An 11345-nucleotide genomic window follows, 5' to 3' on the forward strand; every position below is an offset into this window, starting at 1 on the left:
GTGGTGTTTTTCAAAATGATTCAAACTAAATTGAATCAAGTGATTTGTAGCATTCGATCTGATCATGGAACTGAGTTTGAGAACTCAAAACTGGATCAATTTTGCATGGAGAATGGTACGAGTCATAACTTTTCTGCTCCAAGAACTCCTCAACAAAATGGAGTGGTGGAAAGGAAAAACAGAACCTTGGTGAACATTGCCAGAACTATGATTATTGAGTCAAATCTTCCTCAAAATTTCCGGGCTTGTAGACACGTAATTTTTGACCGAATTTAAGTTTTATACATTTTTAGAGCTTAAATATTTTTTTATAAATATTTTGACTTTTATCTTATTTTATTAAGTTTATTTTTAAAAGATATGAAAACCACAAAAAATTAGAATAACACTTTAAGGTATATTTTTATTTATTCATTCAAAGTTTTAATAAATTAGTGATTTTAATTTTTTATATAATTTTATCTAGCTATTTAATTCTTCTTAATTATTATTATTATTATTATTATTATTATTTTATAAAAAAAATTCAAAGAAATTAACCTACCCATTATCCCACCCAGGAGAAGAAAAAAGTAGTACAAAGGAAAAGAGAAGAAGAAATTTTAGAAATCAAAAGAGAGAAAAAAATCAGCAAAAGGGAGGAATAAAAAAATCAGCAAAAGAGAGGAAAAGAAAAACAAAAAAAGGAAAACTTTTCACCCTTTTTTTTCATAAGGAACACACGCACACACACAAAAAAACTCAAAAATAGTGAAATTCGAGGCTTTAAATTCGTGGTCCTTATCGAGGTATTTTCTTTGTAAATTAATTGTCACAAAAGGTAACTCTTGATCTTTATTACATTATTTGGTTTCAGAATCATGTAAGATATGATTTCAATGATATAAAGTGTTTTAAATTTATGTATGCTTAATTTTTACATTATGATATGAAATAGATTGAGATTTTAAGTTATTATATTTAGAGTAAAATTTATAGAACATGTATTTATTCTTGTTTGCTCTAAAGTTTCCTTTAGTCTCGTTCTTTATTAAAATTCGAAGCTTAATATTCTACAGTATGCTGTTAGTAATAATTAGATCAAATTTTGTTCTTATTTATTATGTTACTTTTTCACTTTGTATATTTAATTGAACTGTATTTATTTATTTTTTAAAAAGAGAAGAATGAAAATAATAATAAAATAAATCAAACCTACACTATCTTTACATTTCTTTTAATGCGATTTTTTTAATAAAAAAATCAATTAATTCATTCATGATGAAAGAATAAAAAATAAAAATTTAAATAAAAGAAAAAGACGTAAAAGAAATTTATAAAACATAAAAGTATAAAAACAAGAAGGAGAAAATATATAAAGAAAAATAAGGTAAAGTATAAGAAGAAAGAGAAACAAAATAAAAAAAATGAAAAACAATATTAAAGTGACCCAAAATGTACAACGTAAATAAATAAATAAAATTGATATTAATTACTGGGCTCTTTTCATTTTAATGACTAAAATAAGAAAATGTAAAAAATTATATGAAAAGGTGTATTATTTTAATTTATTTTTATCTTATGTTCTTAATAATATATTGTTCATTTTCTTTTAGAAAAATAAAACTAAGATAATGTATAATTTAGGCTTATGATAATGATAATGCTAATAAAATATTAAGATCCAAAAAACATTAAACTACTTTTAGTCTTTAAATACAAACAAATAAACTACCTCCTAATAAAATATGACAATTTTACAAAGTAATTTAAAATAAATCAAAGAAAGCGGGATATAAGTAAATTGTTAGATAACAAACATAATATATTTATAATTAGTCAATTCACATAAAAGTCAATAAAGTGACCGTGCTAGAACCACGGGATCGAGGGGTGCCTAATACCTTCCCTTCGGTCAATAGAATTCCTTACCCGATTTTTGATTTCGCAGATCGTAAAATAACGAGTTAACTTCCTTTTGATTAGGGATATAAATAAGGTGACTTGGAACATCGTAACTCAATTCCAAGTGGCGACTCTGAAAGAAATAAAATAATCCCTTTTTATAATTTCACTTAAATTGGAAAAACCCTTGCGCCGCTGCGCGAAAAAAGGGTGTGACATGGCTGAAGTTGTCAACACAGCATGTCATGTTACCAACAGGTGTCTGATAAGATCTGTTTTGAATAAGACCCCCTATGAGCTGCTCAACAACAGAAAGCCTATGTTGAGCTATCTTAGAACATTTGGGTGCAGATGTTTTGTGCTGAACAATGGAAAGGATGATCTGGAAAAATTTGATCCTAGGAGTGATGAAGGAGTATTTGTTGGATATTCTTCATCGAGTAAGGCTTACAAAATATTCAACAAAAGAACTCAATGCATTGAAGAAAACATTCATGTTTTATTTGATGAGGATGGAAGCTTGAAAAATAATGGATCAAATGATGAAGATGATGTGATCAAGTTGTTCAATTCACAGAAAATTGAAGGAAGTGAAGCTGACGCAGAACAAAAATTGAAATTTTTTTTTGATGATCAAAATCATAGTCTACCTGAAGAGGCTGATGAAGTGGAAAAGTGTGATGAGGTACCTAGTACTACTTTGAATTCCAGTAGGAGTACATCAAACTTCCCAGAAAATGATGACACTCTTAATGAAGAAGAACATGTTGATCAGCTCAACCAGTCTGCTCCAAGACCAGGATGGAAACATAGTTCATCACATCCTCTTGATAATCTTATCTCTCCCTTGAACTCTGGAATTCATACTAGATCAAAAACAAGAAATCTAGTAGCATTTTCAGCATTCATATCATCTATTGCGCCCAAGAATGTGAAAGAAGCATTAAGTGATGCAGATTGGATCAACTCCATGCAAGAAGAACTTCATCAGTTTGAAAGAAGCAAGGCATGGTACCTGGTTCGTCGACCTGCAGGCAGAACAGTAATAGGAACCAGATGGGTGTTCAGAAACAAGCTAGATGAAAATGGAGTGATCACTAGAAACAAATCCAGGTTGGTGGTTCAAGGATACAATCAAGAAGAAGGAATAGATTATGATGAGACTTTTTCACCTGTTGCCAGGATGGAGGCTATTAGAATTCCAATAGCTTTTGCTGCATTCATGGGATTCAAGCTGTATCAAATTGATGTCAAAAGTGCGTTTCTGAATGGAGATCTGAAAGAGGAAGTATTTGTTAAACAACCTCCTAGTTTTGAAAATGCTAAGCTACCAGATCATGTGTTAAAATTGAATAAGGCTCTGTATGATCTGAAGCAAGCTCCTAGAGCATGGTATGAGAGGTTGTCAAAGTTTATGCTGAAGAATGGTTTCGAAAGAGGAAAAATAGACAATCTGTTCTTATTAAAAAGAGAACAAGAATTGCTTATTATTCAAGTTTATGTGGATGATATAATTTTTGGAGCCCCCTCAGAACATTTGTGTGAAGAATTCTCATCATTAATGGGAAAGGAATTTGAAATGAGCATGATGAGCGAACTGACATTTTTCCTTGGTCTACAAATCAAGCAATCATCAAATGGGATTTCAATCTGTCAAGAGAAGTACATTAAGGAGCTACCGAAGAAATTCAATATGTTTGACTCTAAACCTATTGATACTCCTATGGGAACAAATTTCAAGCTTGTAGTAGAGGAATATGATCCTCTTGTGTATCAAACAATGTACAGGGGAATCATTGGATCCTTGCTATATTTGACTGCTAGCAGACCTAATATTGTTTATAGTGTTGGAATGTGTGCCAGGTTTCAAGCATGTCCTCGTGATTCACACTTGAAGGCTGCAAAACGTATTCTTAGATACTTGAAGAAAACAGGGGACCTGGTTCTCTTCTATCTAGCAGGTGACACTTTTGATCTAGTTGGTTTTGCAGATGGTGACTTTGTTGGTTATCAAGTTGACAGGAAGAGTACTTCTGGAATGGCTCATTTCCTTGGATCATCACTCATTTTTTGGGGAACCAAGAAACAGAATTCTGTGGCTCTTTCAACTGCAGCAGCATGCTGTTCACAGTTGTTGTGGATCAGGCAACACTTGGAAGATTTTGGGATAAACATCAAAGTTATTCCTCTTATGTGTGACAATACTAGTGTTGTTAGTATGAGAAAGAATCCAGTCCACCATAAGAGAACAAAGCATATTGATGTTAGACATCACTTTCTGAGAGACAATGTTCAGAAGGGGAATATTATGCTTACATATTGTCTAACGTAGGAGCAAATTGCAGACATCTTTACCAAGGTTCTCAGTAAAGATCAATTTGAGAGAAATCGCCTGAAGTTGGGATGATGATCTCTAAGTGATGTTCTTAGCTTCCAACGGTTGAATTCCCTTGATGGCTAAAATTGTAGTGCAGGTATCCTTTGTATGAATAATGAAATATCTGGATACAGATCATTTTTGTACCTTTTGTAGGTATACTTTCAGGAAGGACTGGCCTAGCAAAGACATGACTAGAACAACTAGGGAATGAGGATAAAACTGTGTGATGGTACCTGGTGCCTGTCCAGGTTAGCATTTGTACATTAATTTTAAACTAAAAATTATGACCGTTGATAATGCCACGTGTCAGTCATCGGTCATTCTGACCGTTAGTCCCATCGCTTATTCCTCAAGCGACACGTCAAATCATGGACCTGGTACCATTTCACGTCTTTTTAAACCCTCATTACTCCTTTTCGAAATTCTCATCTGTCCTTTAACATTCTTTTTGCTTCAAGAGGGAATCAAGTAAAAGTTAAAAGACAAACATTGTTCCCTCTTCTTCCTTTTTCTGATCGAAAAGCCATTTTTGTTCTCTTTCTAGTCAAAAATGTTTGCTCCTTCTACCTCCAAACAAATGATCACTGCTCTTAGTGAAATAGAGCCCATTGCTTTCTACTCTCCTTCTGCTGTGGAGTCCAGATCCAGTGCCCCTTCAAGTTCTTAGAGAGATACACCTGACAATCCGTTCTACTCCATAGATCTGAACAACACTAGCTTGCCTACCGGACCTGGTCCTTGGCAAGAAATGCTGCCTAATAAAATCTTTTTGAAGGAGATCTGCCTAGGCATAAAGCGTCTGAGTCTAACATCTTGGCAGCAAGTGAAGAATTAGTTATTGAAAGTCTGGCTATGATGCGGGAAGAGGCGAGGGCTGAGCAAACTGAGGCTTTGCAGAGGGAAGAGGTAAGAGACACTCAACCCATTTTTGATAAAACTCCTGACATTTAAAGGTATCCTTCTTCCACCTCTTCAGACTCTGAAAGTGAGGAGGAACCCCTAAAGCAGAAGGTTGAGCGAAGAGAGGGTGAAATGTCTAGAAGGGAAAAGAGAAGGTTGTGGAAGAGGCCCCTAGGAGAAGACCTACTACTAGGTCTTCTGCTCAAAAATTGATGACCGATGCCTTAAAGGACAATGCACGTTCTACGACTGCAATTAGAAGTGCCAGAACCTTTAAGGTATCAAACTTCAAAATGCCTGAGTCTGATGTTGTTGAGTTGTCTGTTGAGGAAGTTGAAAAGAAAAGTAAGAAGAAAAGGTCAAGAAACAAAAAGGCAAAGGATTCGAAGAAGGTTAAAAAAGAAGAGTTCTGCAGGAAAAAGGAAGAGATCACAGGGACCTGGTGCCTAAAATAGGAGTGATGAGAGCGTCAACATGCACGAAGTTGTTGACAGCCTGAGAAACAAAGCCGTCTTGGCTGGGAGAGTCTTTGATATGGGAATAATCAATCTTCCCGGCATGGACTCTCTTCATGATATGGTAGAAATTCAATCATGGCTGCATTTGTTCAACAGAAAATCTCCTATCCTCTATGAAGAAGAAGTGCGTGAATTCTATTATAATATTCAATTCAAAGAATATGGGAGTATCCTCACAAGGGTTAATGACATTGTTGTACACCTAGATGAGGGTCTGTTGAGCAAAATTCTCAGGGTACCTAGAGAGGGGACCGGGTCTGTGACAGGAAAAACTTGCTCTACTGAGTTTGTGTCCTTGGTTTCTAAAATACCCACAACCAAGGTTGCTGGGATTTATAAGAAGGTCATCAAGAGCGAGTACCAGTTGGTGTTCGAATTTGTCAACAAAGTTCTCCTTCCTCGTACTGAAAAGAGGACTTCAACAACTTCTGTTGACTTGTTTCTGGTGGAGATGTTGTGTAGCTTCGAAGCTCTGAATCTCCCAGTTCTTATGCTTGAGCACATCTACAAAACCGTCATCGAGAGGAAAGGGGTTCATGGAATGGGATACAGATACTTTCTCACAGAAGTATTCAAGCATTTTAAAATTCCTCTCAGTGTTAGAAAGGTTGGGACAGTGAAACAAACTGTTTCAGAGAGTACCCTGGTCGAGTGTGAGTGTATTGAAGGGAGAGGCAATCCCAAGAGCAAGATGGCTCAACTCATCTAAGATCAGGATCAACTCAAGCATGAGGTTGAGGAGTTCACTGTGCGTTTGAGTGGTAAAGAGGCCGAAATTGCCATACTAAAAGCAGATTTACTTACTGCACAGACTGAGGGACCTGGTACTTCAGTGGTACAAGCTCTTGAGAGAGGGAATGCAGAGTTGAAGTCTAAGATCACTGCCTTACAGGAGAAGGCAATTATAGATAATGATGTTGTCAATGCACGACTCACTCTCATCATCCAGTCTTTGTCTCATCAACCTCCTCTTTCCTAGCCTGTTAAAAAACCTCCCCTTTGTCTTTCTTTTTGTGGCTTATCTTTGTGTTATTGGATTATCAGTTTGACTTTAATGTACTAAATGTTATTGTGGAATGCTAGTTAACTTATTCCTCTGGTGTTCTGGTTATAATCTATTGTGAATGTTTTTCCTTTACTGATTGATTGCTATCTAGCTTTGATCTTATTTAGTACTACTGTTGACATTTTTGGTTTACTGCATATATTTTTTATGATGCCAAAACGGGGAAGAAAAACTGGTAAGTAGCTAAATGAGTATGTGTGGGGGGGGGGGGGGGGGAGGATACAGTGAGGGGGAAACAATGTGAGGGGGAATATAGTAAGGGGGAACAAAGCTGGAGTGGTGTCTGAGAATATTGTTTGTCATCATCAAAAAGGGGAAAAATGTTATTTGCAGTTTTGATGATTTGACAAACTTAGGGACCTTGTAAAGGTACCGGTTTTCTTACTTGAGTGTTGAAGATGAAAACAAACTCAGGGGCCTTGTAAAGGTACCAGACTCTCAATGTGACGAGCCGGTTGACTGCAAGCTGGAGAAGGTACAGAAAGTAGGTACACTCTTCCCAACGACGTCAGAAAGTGGGACTTCTCCAACAAATGGCAAAGAGTTTAAGGAAAGTGACTTGTCCATATAAAAGTCACTTTCCTAAACATCATTTGCAGTTTTTGCAATTTGACAAAGAATTTTTCAAGAACTATTGCAAAGGCTATTACCAAGAAAAACGACGGAATTATTCTAAGAACAATAGAAATCTCTGGAGCATTTAGTGTAGCTGTTTAAGAATATATTCTCTTGTTCTTACATTGTAAACTATTCCTGAAACTATAAAGGAATCAGTGGGTAGTGTTGAAATTCTAAGTTGTCTAAGTGGGATAGCTTAGTGGGTAGATTCATTTCTACTTAGGCTTGTTAAGCAATAGAGACTATTGCTTGAACGTGAGATTAAAAACTTCTTCTCACATTTGTTGTAATCGTGTTTCAATTTTACTTTTGAAGATTAGTGAAAACGATTGAAAATCCTGTAAGACAGGTCGTGGTTTTACTCCCTTAAGCAAGGAGGTTTCCACGTAAAATTGTTGTGTTGATTTAAACTGCATTTAACTTTTTGTTTATACTTATTAGTGTAGTAAGGGACCTGGTCCATTGTCTGTTAAGTGAAGGCACATATTCTATCAGTAATGAACCCTCTTCGTAAAAAATAGAGTTAAGAACAGATACTACGCTTGATCTTAGCCAAATGGTCGAGAAAGGTATAGTTTTCCATGTGTAATGGCGCGCTATTTTATATGTCAATTTGCTACATAAAATCGCTCTTTCCAATCAGTGTGGGTCTAGAAGAGCTAGTAAGTTTCACTAATTTTTTCTCTGGTTTTATATGTTATACTAATTCAATCCCATTTTAATTTTTTCTCTGGTTTTATATGTTATACTAATTCAATCCCATTAATAAAGTATTGATCAAAGAGCAGCGAATGAAACTATTGACGTTTTGTTGGCTCCAAAACAGTTTCAATAATGGTAGGAAAACAGAAAAGAGTTTCTAACAATATAATCTAGGTAAAGTGACTCATCATACGTAAACAAATAGGTCTAATTAATTAATTTTGAAAAGATCAAACTTTCTGTACAAATGAATCCTTTCTGAAATGACATTAGATTGAGGCCATGATCCAAACAGTCCTTTGGTTGTCGTCCTAAAGACACAAGGACAATAAGAATCCAAATGTCTGGAATAGAGTAGCACTTCTCCATCCGAAAACATATATTTCGGTATGGTTAATTGAATATTGGGACCTTGTATGATAAACAATTCAGTACAAGATTCTTTGACATAGTTTTTCATCACCCAAAATTTAAAAAGGTCTTTATACCAGACATATCATATATATATATATATATATATATATATATAAGATTCATTGACATAGTTTTTCATCACCCAAAATTTAAAAAGGTCATTTATACCAGATATATACACTTATATATAATTATTATTATTATAAGTGAGAAGCTCCAAAGTAAAAGATTGAATTACCATTTGTCTTTTTACTAAGTTAAAATTTGATTAAATATTTAATTAAATACAAATATTTTAATCATACAATGGTAGAATTTAAATCATTAAGTCCTTTAGTAATTAAACTATTATTTTCTTAACAAACAAGTAATTGATGTCATTTTTAATCATGATCATAATTCTCTGCAAGAATTTAAAAATTTATGATAGATAAAAAAAATGTATAAATCATCATCATATCATATCATTTCATTCATATATTATATTATTATAATATATATTATATTATATATAGTATTAAATATTATTTAACTAATATTGTCATCATTACTGTTTTACCCCTATATTGAATTATAGTATTATAAAATAATTAATTAATTAATATTAAAAAGATAATCATATTATGTTATACTAAATACTAAAACTAAGAAGATGTTAAATTAAATTACATAATTCATTCTTTTTTTAAAAACAATGCATTAATTTTCTTAGTTGAGTAGGTTAAGAATATGAAGGGTTACTTTCTATGGTTCAATTATATATACGGCGTAGATTCAAATGTAGGTCTAATGTATTCTTTCAAATTGTCTAATTAATTTTAAAGAGTGAATAAGTAATTTGAAAAGTTACCTTTGATTTATAATTATAGATCAAATTCATATTTTACACTGTAAATTGTATTTGAATAGTCATTAATTATATTACGCTAAATACTAATCAGGCGACATAATAGCACATCTGAGCCTCTTTTTTTGTTTTTGATACTGAGAAAAAAATCATCTCCGAAAACATTTTAAGATGCAGTATGGAATAGTTTCAAGTTAACAATAATGCTCGCACCATATGAGTCTTTTTTGTTTTTAATACTAAAAAAAATCATCATTGAAAACATTCTAAGATGTAGTATGGAATGGTTTCAAGTCATCAACAATGTTCGCACCATATGTAGGTCTTGTTTCATTTAGGAGGTCGGAAAATATTGTGATACTTGTTATATCAATTGAAGTTCAACATCACCACAACAAAAATATTTTGTAGACTCATAGAATTCTTTACAAAAGAACCTTATTGCATATCAATTGAGATAATCTAAATTTTGGAATAGAATTGGTGGGATGGACTAGGGCAAGGTTATAGTGCAACACCATGTCGATGATTGAAGATCCGGATAACAAGTTACCGTGATGGACCTTCACCTAAAAAATAGAGTTAATATCGTGTGAATCATTGTCTCACATATCAGACATTAAATTGATAAGAACATATATTACACTTAATCTTAGCTAAAAGGCCGAGAAAGATAAGTTTTTTCATGTGTTATGCCGCTATTTTATGTATTTTGATACATAAAAATTGTCTTTCCAATCATTGTGGGACTGGAAGAGCTCCTATGCTTTTTCTCCAAGAGACTATCTAATCTCTTTTTATTGATATATAGAACAACATAATTTATCATGGATGGTTTAACAAGGAAACAATTGCAGAGAAAATGAAATTAAGATCATTTCTTCTAACAGGTTTTGGTTCAAAAGCAACGACGACGGAGGCCACCATAGTTGCCACCAATGAAGCCTTCAGTCTGGCAACGGAGGCACAATTGGGGTTGCTAATACATGTCCCCTTAAAACTATCAATTGTATGCAAATGTAAAATATCATGTCATATAAATTATAGAGTATCAATTATAAATTTAGAAAATATATATCTAGGGATACAAATTTATATGAAGAAGAACAGTAAAATGAAGGTTTGAGAATATGAACAAAGAATATGCAATTGAAAAGACTTCAAATAAGTATAAAACCTTTTTCTAGAAACGATATTTGCTTCCTCTCCTCCACGAGATCGCTATGGGATTGTGTGGAAATAGTTTTGGTAGTATGATTGTTGGATTTTGAAAGATGTGAATGACAAATGAAGAATTGTAACTTTTTTGAAAAATTTTAACTTTTATGAAGAACTGTGACATTTATGGAAAGTTGCAACTTTTCCATTAGGTTGTGACTTATTTTGAAGGGTGTTGACCTTCCCAATAAGGCACAATAAACACATGTTTGCACTATTCTTTGTTGGCTATAAATAGAAGGTTTTCTCTTATTTTTCAACAACAAATTTCTGAAATTTTTTCTACTACTAAATCTAGTACTCTAAGTATATTTTACTGTCGTTCAATTGTTTGCTGACACCATGATTTCATGTAACAATACACCTATAAGTAAGATAGTTCGATTATGTTATGATATATTCCATTAAACTCGAGTACTTGAGGGGAATAATTTTCTTAAGGACACACTATGCATTCAATGAGCTCGATTTTCTTCTTGAGAAATATATTTTGTATATTATTTCTAATTTGTTTCAGATTTTATCTTCTTTACTGGTTTTAAGTTTCCTTTAAAAATACTCATTAAAACTTTGTTATTTTTTATAAAATTTACAAAGTTATTACTCTAAGTATCTTATGAATACATGATGAACAACAATGACAAGTCTATGAATTTCTACAATAAGCAAATAGGGAAGAAATTCTATTGGAAACAAGAACTTGAAGACTTGATCTTTTGGAGAATGTTGTAAAGAAATGTATTTTGTAAAAAATCATTTGTAAAGATTACATAGTTAAATTTAAATAGAATTGGTGGT

The 11345-nt window shown here is 33.0% G+C and overlaps 1 non-coding gene and 1 pseudogene across 1 annotated transcript; both read right to left on the reverse strand.

Annotated features, from left to right (window-relative positions):
* Positions 1–7765: 7765 nt before the first annotated feature.
* LOC112940770 (U2 spliceosomal RNA) lies at positions 7766–7939 on the reverse strand (annotated as a pseudogene).
* Positions 7940–9812: 1873 nt separating this feature from the next.
* Positions 9813–10006, reverse strand: LOC112940763 (U2 spliceosomal RNA). The gene has a single exon (XR_003245034.1). It is a non-coding gene; the product is annotated as a U2 spliceosomal RNA (small nuclear RNA).
* Positions 10007–11345: the final 1339 nt, after the last annotated feature.

The sequence above is a fragment of the Solanum lycopersicum genome, chromosome 1 (genome assembly GCF_036512215.1).
Source record: "Solanum lycopersicum chromosome 1, SLM_r2.1".
NCBI lineage: Eukaryota > Viridiplantae > Streptophyta > Magnoliopsida > Solanales > Solanaceae > Solanum > Solanum lycopersicum.